This window comes from Podarcis pityusensis (assembly GCF_964106645.2).
Source record: "Podarcis pityusensis genome assembly, chromosome: 9".
Taxonomy (NCBI): Eukaryota; Metazoa; Chordata; class Lepidosauria; order Squamata; family Lacertidae; genus Podarcis; species Podarcis pityusensis.
Genome location: NC_138034.1, coordinates 61,736,640 through 61,756,809, shown reverse-complemented (window position 1 = coordinate 61,756,809; position 20,170 = coordinate 61,736,640). Strand labels below are relative to the sequence as shown.

The 20,170-nt window shown below is 46.3% G+C and overlaps 1 protein-coding gene across 2 annotated transcripts in view; it reads right to left on the bottom strand.

Moving 5' to 3' along the window:
• Positions 1 to 15,758, bottom strand: part of GPRIN3 (GPRIN family member 3) — a 55,863-nt gene extending 40,105 nt beyond the window's left edge. For both annotated transcript variants that reach the window (XR_013990464.1, XM_081020791.1), the window contains exon 1: positions 15,236 to 15,758. The gene's annotated coding sequence lies outside the window, so the exon portion shown is untranslated. The remainder of the gene's footprint in view (positions 1 to 15,235) is intronic.
• Positions 15,759 to 20,170: the final 4,412 nt, after the last annotated feature.

Genomic DNA, 20,170 nt, shown 5'->3' with positions numbered 1-20,170 from the left:
AAACTGCCACAAGATTCGAGTGAAACACATCTGCAACCCAACTATTTTGATAGCAATGGCTCTATCAAGGAAGGGGAACTTGTGGCTCTGCCGATGTTTTTGGACTACAAATCCCATCAGCCTCAGCCAATGGTCAGGGATGAAAGAGTTGCAGTCTAGTAACATCTGAGGCTCAGAGGTTCCCCTTCCTGGGATTACCAAGCCTAAATACATGGCGCTCTAGCAGTAGTCTGTTCCTTCCCATGTACCCCAATAATAATAATAATAATAATAATTTATTATTTGTACCCCGCCCATCTGGCTGGGTTTCCCCAGCCACTCTGGGCGGCTTCCATAGAAACCAAAAATACACTAAAATATCATACATTAAAAACTTCCCTGAACAGGAAGTAAGGAAATGAAATGTAAGTTATGGAAAGATCGATGTGTTTTTTAAGTGTTTTTCTTATCTTTTTTCTGTAATGTGTATTTTTTCTTCTTTATTTCTTTTTCTTTTTCTCTTCTTTTTATCTATGTAATCTTTTCTTTGAAACTTTAATAAATATCAATTAAAAAAAAACTTCCCTGAACAGGGCTGCTTTAAGATGTCTTCTGAATGTCAGGTAGTTATTTATCGCTTTGACATCTGATGGGAGGGCGTTCCACAGGGCGGGACTTCCCCCAACTTCATCACCCTCCTCTTCCTCTTGAGGAAAGGACCCTCATTCTTTGTAAACTTCCATGTTAATGCAAACAACAACAACACATGCATAATTGGCATCAAATAGAATCGCAGAATTGTAGAGTTGAAAGGGACCAAGAGGGTTATCCTAGTTCTTCAACGCAGGAATCTTTTGCCCAACGTGGGGCTCGAACCCACAAGCCTGAGATTGAGAGTCTCGTGCTCGACTGACTGAGCTACCCAGTAAGCTGAATGAATACTAGGTGAAATGGGCCAAGGGCCTAACTCAGTATAGAACGGCTTCACATGATCATAAAGTATCAGACTTCCAGTGCAATCCTAGACATCTTTACTCAGAGATAAGTCCCATTATGTGCGGTGGGGCTTCAACCCCTTCGTTTTCTTCTAGGTCCAGTGGTAAGGACTGCCTGAACCCTGTTCACTGAGGTCATTCAGAGGAGCACTGTTAGTTGTCCCTTACGCCATGGCGCCTGACTAGCGTCTACTAGATGTTGGGCATTTAGTGTCACTGGTCCCAGGCTGTGGAGCACTCTTCCAGCAGAGATTCAGAAGGCATCTTTGACTCTCAGGAATCTCTTGGAAGACTGGCTGACTTTTTAACGCAGCTGCTTAAAACACTTCAGACCAACCAGTTATTTTAATGATTGCTTTGTACTTTCTTAAACGACATTTTATGGTTCACTGCTGTATACCACCCCCTGATATTGCAGTATATAAATGGTGGTATATAACTACTTTTACAAATAAATAAAATGTTCATCTATTAGTCTTTTAAAATCAAATATAAACACACACACACACACACGGTGTAACCACCTAGTACATCCCTAAAGGTGAGGCTCTGTAATGTGCCTTAGAAGATGTACATACCAGGGCAATCAGTTGACAATGATGATATATAATTATGTGGGTTCTTTTCTTCCTTGTGTCAAAAAGCAGCTGATATGCTAATGAATATTCTGAATGCCAATTAAAGATACTTCTTTTTTTAAACTTAGACAAAGGTGGCAGGGCATGCTTTTCAGTTATTTTAATTTTTAATGTCACTTAACAGAAACCAATCTGTTGTGCATCTGATGCTGAGGAACCTAAGTGAAGAGGGGAAATGGGAAAGATCAGCTGCAGAAAAAAATGTCAATTGCTTAAAAACACACACAACTAAACAAAGAGGAAAGAAGACTGCAATCTCATGCACACAGAATAGTACAACACAGGGAATATGTACATGTCTTCCTCTAGGTGGGAAGTCTTCTAGATAGGTTAGGAAAAGAAAGCTATTGAATCTGATCAATATAGCTTTTGTATCATAGCTTTTTGTATCAGGTCTGTAACATTTAGTTGTGCCCTGGCATTAGGAGTGTTTGTCACAAAAGAACTACCTGTCTCCTTGGAGGGTTGATGAACATGAGGAAATAACAGAAAAAACCTTACAACTGTAATGCCGTATGATTTCTCCGTGTATGAGCAGATTCTGCACAGAGTTTGAGAACTGGTGCGCTATTCATCATTTTCAGCCATTGCATTTATTAGCAAGTCACAAAAAATGATGCACATTATTTTGGAATCCATATACTTGGAAAGGGGAAAAGAAGACGACTGCCCTTCTGTTCAGTCCAAATCATCTATATAAATACAGTACTGTGCACCACCCTAGCAACTGTTTCTATAGACAAAGAGCTTCAGATTTGAAGACCACGGTAAGGTATTAGGGCATCTTACCAACTTAATGTATCTGAGATGGTAGGGATGATATTCCCTCTGCAGTGTCAGCTTCAACAGCTATAGCCTTTAAAACCCTAAATGGTTTTAGGACTGGAGTACCTAAATAATGGACTCCCTATCTCAGGAAGTAAGCAATGTGGTTTCCTGCTGAAATTGTTGGATTACAGCTCCCAGCAACCCTGAACGGTGGTCAAACATGGTGGACAGGGCCTTTTCTGCTATGGCACTCAGGAATGTGAAACTCTCTGCTCCATGAGATTACACTATCTCCTCCTACTTAGCAAGTGTTCCATTGCTGTCCGGAAAAAAAGTCACTTTCTGCAATGTAGATTTGTTTCAGCCCTACTATTTTTAGGTTTCATCAGTTTAAATGTTTTATTGCTGCTTCCTGTATTCTGTTGTAGCGATCCACTTTTGTTTTTGATGGTACTGACTATTGGTATAAATATTTTTATTTGCTGTGGGCTCCTCCATTTTAATATAAATAAATGAACTTTAAATGAACTTTAAAAACTGCTCACCTCACACTCACACCCTGCAATAAACCAAGTTACTCACTTTGATGCAAGAGTTTTGCAGATTTAATAAGTAACTAAATATCTGTGATTAGAATACCAGTTATCACCAGTCTTTGTTTCAGCAAAATAGCTGCAGAGTTCAAAGTCCACAAACCAGTTTACACACACACACACACACACACACACACACGATTTCACCCAATGGATAATAGTTTCACCAGGAAATGATCTACATAAAGCATTTTCCGCAAGGCAATTTTGTTAAAACAGACATAAATTCACTTGCCACAAAGTATTATTTATTTTGGTTAAATATGTTTCTCTTTCTTTGCAACATTCAGACATCAACATAGACAATAATTTGTTGCATCTGAGCTTGTGGTGGGGAAAAAATAAGCCACAATCCTTGGATCAGTGTTACATCCAAACCAGGAGTCATGGTTTGTTCCGCTCTAAACAAACGGCAACCAATAAGCCAAGAAAACCTTGGCTTATCATTGTAGATTGTTTGGAACAAAACAAATCACAGTCCCTGCTTCAGAAGTAATGTTAATCTGAGGGCCATGGTTTGTTTCTCCCCCGTGTGAGCGGAAAGAAGAAAAGCTGGCAAGTTGGCTTAAGCACATCAAACCATTAGCTATGGTTTACTGCAGGGCCAGCCTTATCATCAGGCAGAATGAGGCAGCTGCTTCAGGCAGCAGATGATAAGGGACTTGGAGCAGCAAGAGTTCCTTGAGTCGTACGGAGTGCCCCGTGTTCCCTAAGCTAGCACTCAAGTTTGGTGAAGGATGCTCTCCATCACCTGTGATGAAGTCAACTGGAATCTTGCTGGCTTTGGACGGGGCCATGCATTAGCTTGTGACAGGAGCAAGACGGCAGTAAATCACACCGAGAAAGTTGGAGTTCATGTTTATTAGCAAGGAGAGGATCTAACACAGGAGTGTCAATGAGCACAGCAGTTCTTCATAGGTTTTCCCTCCATGAAGCAGTTACTGAGACTGAATGTCCCCATTTCCCCACAGCTGCCTAAGTCCCTTCCTCTCCAAGGGTTTTCCCAAGCAATCTGAGACTGTGCCTGTGTGAAGCTAATCTCTTCATGCCTCTCCTGGTTCTGGAGACCAGCAAGGGATGGAAGCTTGCCACAGCAGGAGAATATACCCATGCCTCTTCACCAGCCTGACTCATCTCTGCCTCTTGTGCTCCGTCATTCCACTCTCCTGCTTCAGTTTCTGATTCTGGACTTCTCTCTGCGACAGACCCCACTCACTAAACCCTGTTTTCAGCTTCTGACACCTCCTCCCAGTCTTCTCTCTCTTACCACACATCACCGTCCCATCACCGATCCCCTCGCTCTGAGCCTTCTTCCCCAGCTGATTCCCCTCACCATTCCTCTGCATCCAACCAGTCTGTGACATCTTGTGTTTTGGCTCAGGCAGATAAATGTCTTGGTCCAGCCCTGACTAACCTGATGTCTGAAAGTGGCCAAGGCTATAGTAGAATCTGTGCTAGAGCTATCAGGTGGATAAAGGCATTTCTGCCAATCTACATTACAAATACAGGAGGGATCCAGCTATATTGTAAATATGTGTGTATATTTATTGTCTAAAGCAGCCTACCTCAACTTCCTGCCAGCCTGATGCTTTGAACTCTAATTCCCCTCAGCCCCAGCCAGCATGACCAATGGTCAGCGATAAAGGGAGCTGTGGTCCAACAACATACGGAGGGCATCAAGTGTTTTAGGGTTCCAGCTACATTGAAAGAGCTTCCAGTTTCATAGCAGCCATATCTGGTTGGGTAGATAAACATCAATAATAATGCATTGCCTAATTTACCACTCAAACTCTGCAGGTAAGCTCTTGTTATGAAAAGGAAGCATGAGCTTATCGAAGGCCAACTTGAGCATTGGCACCAGAGGCCAAAGCTTTCATCTGCTCTGGAACAGAGGAAGCAGCAGGTGGACACTATCATAAAACATTAGGAGAAACGCCCTCACAGTACGGGCTTTGAACAACGGCTTGGAAGATGGTGAGCTCTCCTTCACTGGAGATGTTTAAGCAGAGACTGCACGGGAATTTTATTTAGTAAATAAAAAAGCCCTAAACGGCCTCGGTCCTGTATACCTGAAGGAGCATCTCCACCCCCATCGTTCAGCCCGGACACTGAGATCCAGCGCCGAGGGCCTTCTGGCGGTTCCCTCATTGCAAGAAGTGAGGTTACAGGGAACCAGACAGAGGGCCTTCTCGGTAGTGGCGCCCACCCTGTGGAACACCCTCCCTTCAGATGTGAAGGAACTAAGCAGCTATCCTATCTTTAAAAGACATCTGAAGGCAGTCCTCTTCAGGGATGTTTTTAATAATTAACGCTGTACTGTTTTTAACACTTGATTGGTAGCCACCCAGAGTGACCGGGGAAACTCAGCCAGATGGGCGGGGTATAAATAATAAATTATTATTAGTAGTAGTAGTAGTAAAAATTGTTAGCTGCTTTTCAAAATAACTGTGTTTTCCCAGGCGGCTTGCACTCAATGGCATAGCATGGGAAGGGCTATAGGGGCGGTTGCCCCATGCACAAAATTGTTAAGGGTGCAAAATTTCAGTACCCGGTGCTGCCTTAATACAGCCGCACACTTCCATCACTAGGCTCCATTGAAACGGATTCCCCATGTGAACCAGGAAGTGACCTCGCCAGGCAATGGATGATGCGGACACCGTTAGGCAGTTGAATGCGCATGCGTACTCCAGTTATTTAACCCCTCCTTCACACAGCCCTGGGCTCTGCCAACCCATGCTCTACCACTGCTTGTGGTGTCTGATAAAGCCAGCAAAAAACGTAGTCAATGCCACAATAACACAACACACAAGAATAATAAACAGAAAACAGGACAGTCACAAAATTCCTCCAGCAAGTCACCACAGAACAGAAACTAAATCAGTCAGGCATGCCTTGGGCAGGAGGGTGACTAGATGAATCAGAGGATCCCTTCCAACTCCACGACTCAGTTTTTATGAATTGTTATGTTCTTACAAGGAACTGAAATGTACCATTCTGAAGGTGCCACAATAGCTTAAAAATACCTAATTGGGAATATATAGAGTAGACATAGCCTGCTCATGCGTTTAATAGGCTGCCTAACAAAAAGCTCAACAGGAGCAGTGTCTGTCACAGCAGCAGAAACAGCTGGATCTGTTTGAATTTGTTCCTGCAACACAGTCGTTAAAAATACAGTATTATTCTGTGGGGTCTCTCTTTCTCTGACTTCATGGATAGGAAAAGGTTTTCACAGAGAAGCTGTCATATGCCAGGTGAGAAGATTCATCCCCATCTAGCCCAATGCTGTCTACCCTGATTGGCAGTGGCTCGCCAGGGAGTCAGGCAGATAGTCTTACCCATCACCTGCCACCGTAGCCTTTTTAATTGCAGGTGCCAGGGATTGAACCCAAGTCCATCTGCACATGGAGCTCTGGTCTCCTGCTCAGCAGGCAACAGTGGAGAGAAGCAGAGGAGGACTCTATCCCAGCTTTCTATGGAAGCACTGGGTTCTTCTTCACAAAATACCTATAATACCCTGGCTCTTAGATGTGCCACACTTAAGGCTGGCTCACACATGTACACGCATCCCTTGTTTTTTGGCAGCTGGTTGCACACACCAATTTCACACACACACAAAAAATCACCGTGTTTAAAATGCTATGAGAGTCCTCTATGGAAAAGAATTATCTCATTGACAACCCATTCATGTTTAGAGATCATTAAAGTTACAGTCATCGAGTGATAATCCTGCACACAATTCTATGCGTGCCTAGTAAGAAAAGAGAAATGTCTGCATTTTTCAGAGAACAGATCTTATTTGCATGTTCTGGATCAATAAGCACTTATCTTTCAGAGTTCACGCTTCTCCACACATTGCAATGCAGTTTGTGGCTCCACCAAAAATGCATACTGAAATGCACTGTTTTAGGGCAAAAGCCATGCAAAAATGTGGTTTGTGTGCATGCATGCATTTAGACAAGATTGCAGATTGATGCAGTAAGGACTGATTGAATGAGCACAACCAAAACAGACTTGGGTCACCCATTGTAACTCAAAAGCATGTCCTGTTGAGTTCAGTGGAGCTTAAAGGTAAAGGTACCCCTGCCCGTACGGGCTAGTCTTGACAGAGTCTAGGGTTGTGCACCCATCTCACTCAAGAGGCCGGGGGCCAGCGCTGTCCGGAGACACTTCCGGGTCACGTGGCCAGCGTGACAAAGCCGCATCTGGCGAGCCAGCGCAGCACACGGAAACGCTGTTTACCTTCCCGCTAGTAAGTGGTCCCTATTTATCTACTTGCACCCAGGGGTGCTTTCGAACTGCTAGGTTGGCAGGCGCTGGGACCGAGCAATGGGAGCGCACCCCGCCGCGGGGATTCGAACCGCCGACCTTTCGATTGGCAAGCCCTAGGCGCTGAGGCTTTTACCCACAGCACCACCCATGTCCCGGAGCTTACTCTTCTGTAAGTACACATAGGATGAGTGATGCCATGTGTTTGTGGGAGGTTTATTGCATATATTTTTGAGAGAGACCAACTGGCTTGTTGGGACTTCCATTGCGAAGAAGAAAAGGGAAAGGTCCCATCCTTTGCTTTGCCCTTCGTCTTGGGGACAGAACTTCCAAAATGACAACCGGTGGGGTGGGGAGCAATCATAATTATAGCATGTCTCCAGATTTCCCACTGGCTGCCTCCTTGATGGATTCAAAGAGAAGGTTCAGAACCAGAAGCAATTTAATCATGTTCTTATAAGTACGTGCGCAGGGAGAAAATGCCCTATAGGAGAGGCCTGTTCCTATCTAGCAGACAAAGGCATAACAAGATCAAATAGGAGGAAATTGCAGCAGCGATGTTCCAAGTGGGTATATTTTTAAACAGGGCTAATTAGACAATGGCTCAAAAACGTAGGGGAATGGGGTAGTGCCTCCCTTTGCTAGGAATCTTTTAAAACTCAGGAGCTGCAGACCTATGGCAGCTCAACCTTGTTACTACCTTACGTGTTCTTGTGTTTTTGTATTGTAAACTGCCCTGTGACCCTTGGATGAAGGCTGGTTTAGAAATTTAATAATAACGGTAATGGTAATAACATCACCTCTGCAGGTTGGGAGGTCTCTTGCCAGCTCAGTGTTTCAAAAAAAATCAAGGGACACTGCAGAGAAAACACAAACCGTTCCAGGAAGCTGCAGTGTTCCAAAATGTGTTGACGTTTGGCTGTTATTGAGAAAGCAGAGAGGAAAATAATAATAATAATAATAAAGAAACGATCTTAAAATGAAACTATTCAGATTCTTCTGGGGGAAGACAGATCTGTGTTTGTTTCATTAGTACTCCAAATATTTAAGAGTACGCCTGAAACATCTACTGTCTCAACTGGCCTTCAAGTCAAAGCTGGACATCTGCCTAGGAAGGTCATGATTCGTCCAAGTTCTAGTTGCCAATTAATTACAATTACTATGCTATTATTATAATTTCTAGAGTATAATCGACGGGCACGATGCTTTACAAAGTACAAGAGGACAGGTCCCTGCCTCAAGGAACTTACAATCTATATAATTCACTGCATGGGGGTGGGGAAGAAGAGGAGGGAGGTGAATTCAGCGGTAAACAGGGAAAGAATCTGCATTATTTCAGGCACACATGCTTAGGGTTAGACTGCAATCAGATACCCACTTCTCCATGAGTAAAACCCACTGGGCTCATTGGGACTTTATTTCTGAGTAAACAACCCCTGGATGGTTAAGTCCAGTCAAAGGCAACTATGGGGTTGCGACGCTCATCTCACTTTCAGGCCAAGGGAACTGGTGTTTGTCCACAGACAGCTTTTTGGGTCATATGGCCAGCAAGACTAAACCGTTTCTCATGCAATGGGACACCGTAACAGAAACTAGAGCGCACGGAAACACCGTTTAGCTTCCCGCCGCAGTGGTACCTATTTATCTACTTGCACTGGCATGCTTTTGAACTGCTAGGTTGGCAGGAGCTGGGTCAGAGCATTGGGAGCTCACTCTGTCGTGGGGATTCAAACTGTCGCCTTTCTGATCAGCAAGCCCAAGAGGCTCAGTGGTTTAGACCACAGCGCCACCCGCGTCCCCTAAAAACAAACACTGTAATCGCTATACTATCAAACACAATGGCACATAAATAAAGCAAATGAAAACAAATTCATCAAAACAATTCATGCAATTCAATAAAATCATAGTAATTCAAAAGATCAGAAAATACCACAAATCATTCATCAAAATGATTAATACAATGCAAGAGTGTTATGGCAACTTCCCCTTTCATCTGCCTTGTGTTACTATTGATACTTGTCTACATTTCTGTCCAAACACAGCTAAGGCTCACCATGTCTTTCTCAATCCTCTTGTGCTTATTTGCTCTTTAGCCATCAGCCACCAGTCGCTGCTCTGGTAGCAGGTTCCCACCCGGTTTCAAGCCAATTAATGCAACCACAAAACCAGCCTTCCTTCACAACGTAGACTCAGCAAATCTGGGCAAGACTCAGCACCCAGTAAAGTGGCTGCACTTCCTCTGGGCAGCCATCTGGCAATTCAGCCTCACTTAGAGAGAGCCGCTGAGAGCAAGTTGCATTGCAAGCAGGCGAAGCGCGTGGCCAGGGGCTCCAGATGGACCCACTGCATGCCAAAATCTGCAAGGATCTGCTCAGCTCAGGTGCCAATTCAGTCCTGGAGAATTAGTCCTTGTCAGAGGACCTTCGGGGGCAGCATGTCTCAGTCCCAACATGCAACAATGTTCCAGGACAGCACTGGGGAATCTGTGGCCTTCCAAATGTTGTTGGGTGACAACTCCCATCTTCCCTGTTCCTATTCTAGAACAACAGGAACGTGTCTGTAGAAGAGGAGTTCAGATTTGATATCTCGCTTTATCCCTTCAGGAGTCTCAAAGCAGCTAACATTCTCCTTTCCCTTCCTCCCCCATAACAAACACTCTGTGAGGTGAGTGGGGCTGAGAGACTTCAAAGAAGTGTGACTGGCCCAAGGTCACCCAGCAGCTGCATGTAGAGGAGCGGGGAAGCGAACCTGGTTCACCAGATCTACCGCTCTTAACCACTACACCACACTGGCTCCCTGCACCCTGCACAACCCCATCAATTTGGCATGGACCTATCATCACCATATGGGACAATTGAGAACATCTGTATAAATCACTAACAATCCATCTCTGAACCAGGGTTTCCCAAACTTGGGTCTCTGGCTGTTTTTTGACTACAACTCCCACAATCCCTGACCACTGCTAGCTAGGGATGATGGGAGTTGTATTCTAATAACAGCTGGAGGTCCACATTTGGGAAAGCCTATGCAAACTGGATTGTATCAGTTCAGGTCTGGTGCATTTATGTAAGGATGGGGAGGGAAATTGTTTCAGTTCAAATTTAAAGGCAAACATACCAAGTTTGCACATTCTGAAACATCATACCAACTGAAACACGGCCATGCGTCAATATTCTCACTTCCTGGAATGTTGCAGTGCGGTTCCCCAGCTGAGTAACGTGTATAGAAATGCACATACTAGGGTAAAATGTGCATTAGAATGCACATATTGGAGAAAATTACATGCAAAAAACGCATTACATGAGGGGAAATGTGTTTGGAGACATTCGCTGGTGAATTTTCACGAGGTCTTTAATGTGCAAATTGATTGGAAATGTGGGGAATGACCTAGGATTGGGAAAAAATGCAAAACACAGAGCGAAACCAAAACTTCCAAATCCACCCATCCCTGGTATTATTTCACATGCGCAAATGCTCCCTGAAATGGATGAAGAAGGATCTGTACACATGCAAAAGAAGAGATCAAAAGGAAGGCTGGGCTTTTCATTGAACGCAAATCACTTTGTTGAAATTGGAGAAGTGACTCAAATTCCATTGACTAGAACCCTTCTCCCTAACACCCAGTTTCCCTGTGAAATTGAGGGTTAAGGTGAGATTGAGTTACCGGCCCTAAGTCACCTAGCGGGTTTTAGGCCCAGTAGGGGTTTGAACCCTGCCCTCTCCTCCCAACACCCTTCAGCATTCTCACAGAATTAGGTGACTACCAGGCCATTTCCTTTGCCTTCTACAAAATATGGAAAAGTGAAGGGAACAGGGGAAGGAGGGAGTTTTCTCTTTTCTTTCTAATTCTAGTTATTTTGCTTCTCTGCAGAGAGAGGGTCCAAGGTCGTCTTGCCGGCCTTGCTTTCCTACATCGCGAGTATTGCTGCAATTTCAGGTTGCCTAAAGCTATAAAAGTAAGTTAAGGGGAAAGGGCCGCTATCTTCCCTTCAACTTTCCCAGACCCACCAGCCTCTTTCTGGGACATACCTGGAAGGACATGTATTATAGCTTATAGTTTGCAGTCTGGGGATAGGTACTGCCTGTCCAATTGTGAACCACCCTGAGATCAATGGGTATAGGGCGGTATACAAATTTAATAAATAATAATAATAATGCTTGTTAAACAAATCACAGCTGAACAGCAAACTCAAAGAATATGAAATTTTAAATCTTTCAGTGGACTTGTTATCAGCTGGAAGAGAGAAGAAACCACAATATTATATGCTTGCCACGCCGGCTCCCTCGGCCAATAAAGCGAGATGAGCGCCACAACCCCAGAATCGGCCACGACTGGACCTAATGGTCAGTGGTCCCTTTACCTTTTTAAGGAGTCCTGGTATGCATAAGGAACTAACAGGAACAGTTATTTGGAGAAGGACCCGGACCAGCCCAAGCCATTTTGCTGCCCAAGGCACAAGACAAGATGCCACCTTTACCTACTCCATGCACAGAAGCAAACCAGACTGGCAGCTGATGTTTGGTTCAATGCTGGAGATGCAATTGTGTTCTCTATAGCACCCAAGGTCAGTGGGATAGTTCTGGGGAGCACAGAGCACATACAGCTGCGTCCTTTACCTGCCCCTCTGCATTTGCCGCCTGAGACAGTTGCCCCACTCTGTCTAATAGCAGGGCTTTCTTGGGACAGAAAAATCGCTCAATGGCAGAGTACCTGCTTCGCATAAAGAAGACCCCGGCAGGGGCAGACCTTGGTAATATGGTGCCGGGCTTTGGGAAGGAGCCACGATGATCTGGCAGGGTTCTGGAGCCCTCCCATCTCCTTCCCAAAGCTGGGCAAGAGCAAACTAGGCTTTGGGAAGGACCCTGTCAGAGCCCTCATGCCTCCTTCCTGAAGCAAGCACTTACTAAGCTTTCGGAAGGTGGCAGGAAGGCACCCTCTCAGCTTGGCAGCCTGTAAAAGGGTCCCAGACTGTAGGAGAACCATTGCTTCCGAGAATTGACAACACTGAGCAAGGTAGACAATGTGGCCTATACAGTAGTACCTCGGTTTACAAACAGTCCTGTTTATGAACTATTCAGTTTACGAACTCCGCAAAACTGGAAGTAGTGTCCCAGTTTGTGAACTTTACCTCGCTCTACGAACGGAAGCCGAATGGTGGAAGGGCACCGGCAGTGGGAGGCCTCATTATGGAAAGCATGCCTCGGTTTAAGAACGGATTTGGTTTAAGAATGGACTGCGGGAATGGATTAAGTTCGTAAACAGAGGTACCATTGTACCTCTGGTTGCGAATGGGATCTGTTCCGGAGGCCCATTCGCAACATATAAATAGTGCAACCCGCAGCAGCACATCTGTGAACGCGCGGGTTGCGATTTGCCGCTTCTGCACATGCGTGTGACGTCATTTGCGCTTCTGCGCATGCGCGAGTGGTGAAACCCAGAAGTAACCCTTTCTGGTACTTCCGGGTTGCCGTGGGACGTAACCTGAAAGAACGTAACATGAAGCGGACATAACATGATGTATGACTGTATTGTATATCTTCGTGTGCTTCCCTTTCTTTCAGCAAAAGCACCAAAAGAATATCTGTCTGTTCTCCTGGCAACCCTGTTGGGACAGTGAACACGATAAAGCAGCCACCTCACACAGGCTAGTCATATACCTCTGCACCCTGCTTAGGCCTTCTTCCTATGACCCAGCCACATTCCTGTGGACTTTCAGAGGGAGTCAACATGGTGTCCATCCAGCTGCCTCTGGACTACAGTTCCCATCAGCCCCAGGCAGCCTGGCCAATGCTGAGGGGACTGACGGTCATGGCTAAGCATTGCAGAGCCATCTGAAAAATCAATGAATGAAAAATGGAGGGGGCAGGGGAAGAGTACCAGAATACATGCAGGCTGGCAGGGGAAACAGAAAATGCGGGGGATGCAATTTTTTGACACAAATATAGATACCCCACTCTCCGTCCGCAATGCCCCTCAACAACAATCAGTGGCAGCAGGAGCCACCCAAACCGTACGTGTGAATTAACGAAAGATGCCACAAAGCTTGTGTTCTGTTGTTGTCTTGTTTTCCCCATCACCTGTACTGAGGAAGTATTTAGGTGCTGTGACAGTGGTGTTGCTATGGCAATGACTCTTCTATCTACTGGATTGAGACGGGAGGGGGCACCCTGTACAATCCGAACACACTGCAGCAGTGTGATAGAGGGCAGGATCCGGAGGGAAGTTCTGCTTCACACATTCCTCTGCAGCTCCCATTCATCTCAACAAACTGCATGCCAAAGAGAACCTTCTGGACTCTGTCCAGATATTGTTAACCATTTGTCGGCAAAAAGCCTCTGAAGTGGGCATATTGTGAACCCATTTTTTTATTATAAAAAATTAATACATCTGACTTACACCTATCTGTTTGTTGGCAGTTCTCCTCCCTACCTTTTCTTTTAAAAGCCCTCTGAAGGCAGAATTGAAAAACACCTCCGTCAAATGAAATATAATCAAGTCAATAAACCAAGAGTTAAAATGCCCTTCTTGGGACATGTGTCTATTACCTAGTCTGTTGTTCAGCTTTTGTTACAGACAAGCCACCACTTGGAAACTGGAAGAAGAAACTCAATGTGTTTGTTCCCTGAACCCTCTCCTCCATTCATTCTGAGCAACGACAAATGAGGGTGTCCCTTTTTGTCCGGTCTCCAAAATGGCTATGGTGGTGCAATTGCTAAGGTTTGCTCTAGAAAGTGGTGGTTTTTATTTGCCAATTTTACAAAGGGTGTATATGGAAGATGATTGCCATTCTTGAGACTAAATGTATTCCCAAGGTAAAGCTGCATTCACACGAAGGAAGGCAAGGCTATCAGCTACCCCTGTATGCGTTAGAATCTCTCCCCTGTTTTGTGCTTACAGACTCTTGCACATACACTTCTAAACAGGCAAAGCAGAACGGTGGTGTATGTGCTCTGGAGAACACCTGGGTTGGTGCAGGCCTCAATTTACCTTGACTTCCGGCAAGATCAGAATCGTAGTTAAAAAGGATTGAGATCTTTACGTCGCCTGGAAGGATCGTTTGTGCAAAAGTAGCCTAGGAAGCAGCTGGCCTCTTGAAAGCACCAGGGCCTCTCGCCCTGACCTTGCGTCTGGGAAAAGTTCCCTCAAGTGCTTTATTTTCATAATAAATTATCCAGCCATCAAAGCAGCTCGTAAACAGTTAGTACACATGTCACGCATCTGGGCTTCAATCCAGTCCCCTTCGTTTATTCCCTCTTCCCCAAGGCAATTCTCATTGGATGTCTCTTCCAATTCCTTTCTAGGGGAGAATAGCAATCCTAAAGGCATCAAAGCTTTTATGGGATGTAACTAATAATACCATCATAATTTGAGTTGGCCATTGACCTGATTTAATTTTTGGTGCATGCAAAGTGAAGATCACTTGAAGGAGAGGACTGACCCCCTTTTAAAATAAACATTTGCCCATCACCCCCATACCAAAAACACACGTGCAACTTTTTTTTCTTGGTCTCTCCCTACAAGGGCCAGTAAAACTACATATCTGCAAAGAAGATATTCGGGTTGAATGTGCCTGAATGAATGCAACCACAGCCAGGCCAGGGAAAATGAACTTATCTGCAAAGTTCTTCTATTATTAGTAAGTGGTTTCTTCCTATCAAAGCAGGACTTCTATAATAATACTATTTACATATTTAGAAGGGGAGAGAAACGATGAAAACAAGACTGGCGAGGAAGGGGTTTGGATGCCATTTCTTCCATTAGGCGCAGCGCGATCCTAAGCCTATGCCAATTCCGCCGTGTTTATGGCGGTGGCCATGCGCTTTTCGGCACGTTTCCTTGGAAGAAAGAATTACTCCCCAGTTACGCGCGCGCCTAGGAGTAATCCAGTCAACGTACATTTGAGACGCGGCAGGATTTTTATCAGAATCCTCGCCGGCCGCCGCCTGCAACCTGCATTGCCCCAACGCAAGCGCAACTCCCCGAGCCTCCGCTTACCTTCCGCAGCCAGGGGGAAGCAGCAGCGGCCGCCGCCGCAGCACCGGCAGCCAGGAGAGATGACCTTGCAGAGAAATTCCTCATCGGAGCAGCAACCGAGCAGCTTTCCCAGCTCGCAGCCTGGCGCGTAAAAACGCAGACGGAAAGAACCCTCCAGGTCGGGATCCAGGCGCCCAAGCGGCCAGGATGGATCCCAACGCGGGCGAAACCCGGAAAGCCTCGTCTACGAAGGCTCGGAATTTGAGGGAAAACCCACCGTGGGGAGAAGGAGCCACAAGTCGAAAGCGGAGGCGAAGCCGGGAACGCCGCGGCTGCTTGGGTGGCTCCGGCTCCTCCCGGCGCGCATTTGGCGCTGTTGCAGAGGGCGGCGCAGGTGCCTCCTGGGGGGGCGTTTCTAGCCTTGGCCAGGCGGACGGGGAGGCGGCTGCTTCCGCTGCCGGCGGCTCCCGCAGCTGCTGTGCACGCGACCGCCTTCGGAGCAGCCGCTCCTCCAAGGCGGCCCGCGATGTGGCAAGGCGAGAGGGAGCCGCGCGCCCGCGCCCGCGCGTCACAGGGGCGCGTTGCTGGCTGCGCCGGCAAGGAATCGGGGCATTCAGAGCAGCCCCGGGAGGCGGAGCAGGAAGGCCTCTCGCCCCGGTTGCCTCTCCGCCCGACGCATCTCTCAAGAGCTTCCTGCTGCAGGAGAGAGGAAGACACAGCAGCTGAAGTTTCCGCCCGTCTGGGGCCAGATTTTCGTTCCTCCCCGCCAAGTGCCATCCAGCATCGCCCTTCTCTTCGTTCCCATTTTGGGGACGCAGCTCAGTTGTAAACTCTCTTGGACGCCAAAGATCGGCAGCGATGGAAACGTGGAGAGTGCTCCTGCCCATGTGCAGAGTGTTATCCACCCCACCCCATCCCACTCACACCTTGCTACATACCCAGAGCCAGCGCGCCCAGTTCAGAGTAGACGGCTCAGTGCAGGCAGCGTCCAGCGGGCGGGAAACCTGGTTTTAATGGCCTGTTCGTTTCTGGTGTTAAATACTGCAGAAGGCTGAAGCCTCTCTGTTCTATGGACCAGGGATCCCAGCTTGAATATTTTTTTTGGGGGGGGGGTACGCCCTGCCCTGCCCAATCAAATCAAAACTGTGCACCCACAGTATTTGAATGGCAATGCCCATCAACTTGGGGTGGGGGGCGGTCCCCTCAAATATTTTATTGAAGGGGTGTGTGTGAAGGGACCATGGCAAGCATTCTACTGATGAAATGCTGGTGTGTCCTGTGCATAGCTGTCAACATTTCCCTTTTCTTGCGAGGAATCCTATTCGGAATAAGGGAATTTCCCTTAAGAAAAGGGAAACGTTGACAGCTATGGTCCTGTGGTGGGGAAGTAGACCAGCTTTCTGTGAAGACAAATGTAAAATCATAAATGATAGACGCTTAACACAAATTATATGACACTATCAATATACATGGTACTTCACTTGCACAGATAAACCCTTGTAATAACTCACTATTGATAATAACGAATAAGAAGCAAAAGGGCATGTGGAAGAAAGACCTAGAAACACTAGCGATGACCATTTGGATTTGCTTGTGCAATTTCTGTTCCTGACCTTGGGCGAATATGTGAATTGTGGCAATTTCCACTCCTATTTCCATTTCTGACAGAAATCTGCAACATCCCTACACCTCTTGCACCTCTGGTGTTGTGCCATTGCAAGAAGGTCGCCCTTCAGCCACCTGTGAGGTCAAGGGAATATTCCTCTCTGTAAAAACGACATAATGCCTCTTTGCAAGTACAGTGGTACCTCGGGTTAAAAACTTAATTCGTTCTGGAGGTCCGTTCTTAACCTGAAACTGTTCTTAACCTGAGTCACCACTTTAGCTAATGGGGCTTCCCACTGCCGCCACACCGCCGTCGTGTGATTTCTGTTCTTATCCTGAAGCAAAGTTCTTAACCCGAGGTACTATTTTTGTAGCGGAGTCTGTAACCTGAAGCGCCTGTAACCTGAAGCATCTGTAACCTGAGGTACCACTGTAGAGAACTGTCAGACCATGGACCAAGGGCAGGGTAGAGCCTTCTATGGCATCCACCTGTTTGCTTCTGGAACTAAGCTTCATCTGTAGGAAAGCTTTTAAAAAGTGGTAGCCACCCATCACGACCTACAATCTCAAGTGGTACAGTCTGCTCTGCCACCTCATTCCATTGCACATGCAGAACACGCCCAAGCACTGCATCTAACTATTCACCAGGCTTGAGATTCCCATGGTGAGAGAACACTAAGCAAGGCCTTCCAAGAAGGAGGAGAAGGAGAAGGAGAAGAAGACGACATTCAGGAGGGCAGGGAACACATTTTAGCAGGCTTTCCCTTTAAGCACCCTGCACCCGGATATTACAGGGATCAAAAGGGCAACAGCAGAACTCTGAATTGAGCCCACAAAGTCACCAGTAACTTAGCGTTGCTCCTTCACAATTGGTCTCATTTTCCCAGCTGGTAAAAAGGTAAAGGTAAAGGGACCCCTGACCATTAGGTCCAGTCATGGCCGACTCTGGGGTTGCAGCGCTCATCTCACTTTATTGGCTTCCGGGTCATGTGGCAACATGACTAAGCTGCTTCTGGTGAACCAGAGCAGCACATGGAAACGCCGTTTACCTTCCCACCGGGGCGGTACCTATTTATCTACTTGAACTTTGACGTGCTTTCGATCTGCTAGGTTGGCAGGAGGAGGGACTGAGCAATGGGAGCTCACCGCGCCGTGGGGATTTGAATCGTGGGGATTTGAACCGCTGACCTTCTTATCAGCAAGTCCTAGGCTCTGTGGTTTAACCCGCAGCGCCACACGCGTCCCAGCTGGTACCAGTCAGTAAATTCTTGACCAGTGGAAATTTCCAAGCAGGCCTGTGCACGTGGTACATCAGTGTGCAATGGCATCTTGCAGAGCGCAGGTCAACAAGATGGGTCTTTGTGCCAGGGAGGTTGCGATCTACAATTTAACACAGAGGAAACGGCAGAGGGAGGGGAGGGGAGGCAGGGATAGGAATATGCAATTGCTCATGATTAATTTAAGTGCATTAGGCTTAATTATAGGCTGAGTTGCAGGAGGGCGTGGGAACTCGAGGGTTGAGCCAAAGTCTTCACGGACGAGGTGGATTTTGAGGAGGTATTTGATGGAAGAATGAGAGGTGGCGTTACACAGGGGTTCTGGGAGGCAGTATGGAACAAAGGGAAAGTCGCTTGAGGGTGTGGGAGACCTTTGACTGGTGGAGGCTGGTAATGAACAGCAAAGGTCTCTTCAAAGGCGGCTTCTGTGCACTGCCGTAATCTAATCTAGAGGTTACCAAGGGGTGTGTTAGTTCAACTGCAGCTGGTGAGTTTATGTTCGCAATCTTAACAAATCACATCCAATCTGAGTCGCTTCCCTAATTTGGTTCAGGGTGTGGTGAACTTGCAGGATTTGCTTTCGTTATAATAAACTTTGGGTGGTTGGATAGAAAAATCTGCAGTGTGTGAAATATTTGTTGTAAGAGACTTGTTTCCAGCTTCTTAGACATGACCTTGAGTTGCAACTATGTATGCTTCGGAGTTTCTCTATCTTACCCCACCCCACTAACAAGCTCTTTGGCTGTCTCCAAATTATGAAAATGGAAAACCTATTACACAGCCTATTAGCTATTACAAGTCTATTTATATCTCAGCAGCATCTATAAACACCAGCTTCAGTTTATGTAGTAGGATCTATTCTAGGATTTGGCAAACAGAGATGAATTTGACAAAGAGATATCCAAGGCAATAATTACCCTAGGTTTATTCAGAAACTTACTAACAACCAAAAATGGTTTTCTCTGCAAGGCCTTTCTGCGCACAAAAAAAATAAGTTCCTCTTATTCGTGCATACTTGCACTCTAAACCAAAACTCAGAAGTGCCACTAATGTGCAAACTAGATGAGGTATGAGGGTCTGCTTAATCCTTTCCCCACTCACCATTTCCCCTCTAAAAATCACTCAGCAGCTGCCTTTATAGCAGAGATACAGACATGCATATGTTTCCTCCTGTAGGTGGAAAACCAACAAGGAGTGGCAATTTTGAGCAAAAGCAAGTCAACAACAACGGGTGGAGGGGAAAGGGTTAAGCCTTCCAGAGAGCCTTCTAGTTTTGTAAACAAATATGTTAGAAGAAAGATTCAAATGACTTCATGCCACATCTAGTTTGGCCCTCGATTCAGCAGGGCTTAGGGTGTAGGTATATATTCCATCTGTTAACACAAGTTGCCAGCCACTGGGTTTGATGAGGGCCATAAATGCAGGGCGATGGGCGTGAGATATATTTTCAGAGGAGAAGCAGCAGATGGGATGGAGTCTACAGCTCTCCCCATGTCTCTCCCCATTCCCCTGCAACCTCTCCTGCCTAGCTATTTTGCTCACATCCCCTTGACTCCCAATTCCAGAAATAAGTCAGGCTGCAGTGAAACAGCTGGAAAGATGGGTTGGTTGGGGGAATGGCAGGTGGAGAGAAGGGTTAAGCAGCCCCACATTACTTGGCCATTTCTATCCTGGAAATTGTCGCACTCCTCTGCACACATGGGTTTGGGAACCTCTCTGGCAATACAGTGGTACCTCAGGTTACAGACGCTTCAGGTTACAGACTCCGCTAACCCAGAAATAGTACATCAGGTTAAGAACTTGCTTCAGGATGAGAACAGAAATCATGTAGCGGCAGTGGGAGGCCCCATTAACTAAAGTGATACCTCAGGTTAAGAACAGTTTCAGGTTAAGAACGGACCTCCAGAACGAATTAAGTTCTTAACCCAAGGTACCACTGTATAATGTGTAGCTTTGCCCAGAGCTATCGCTACCGGGGGGGGGGGGCTAACTGAGGTTTTTTTGCCTCAGGTTTAACCTCCAGAGGGATGCCTTTGAGGCTCCCAGCCTGTGTGTGTGTGTGTGTGTGTGTGTG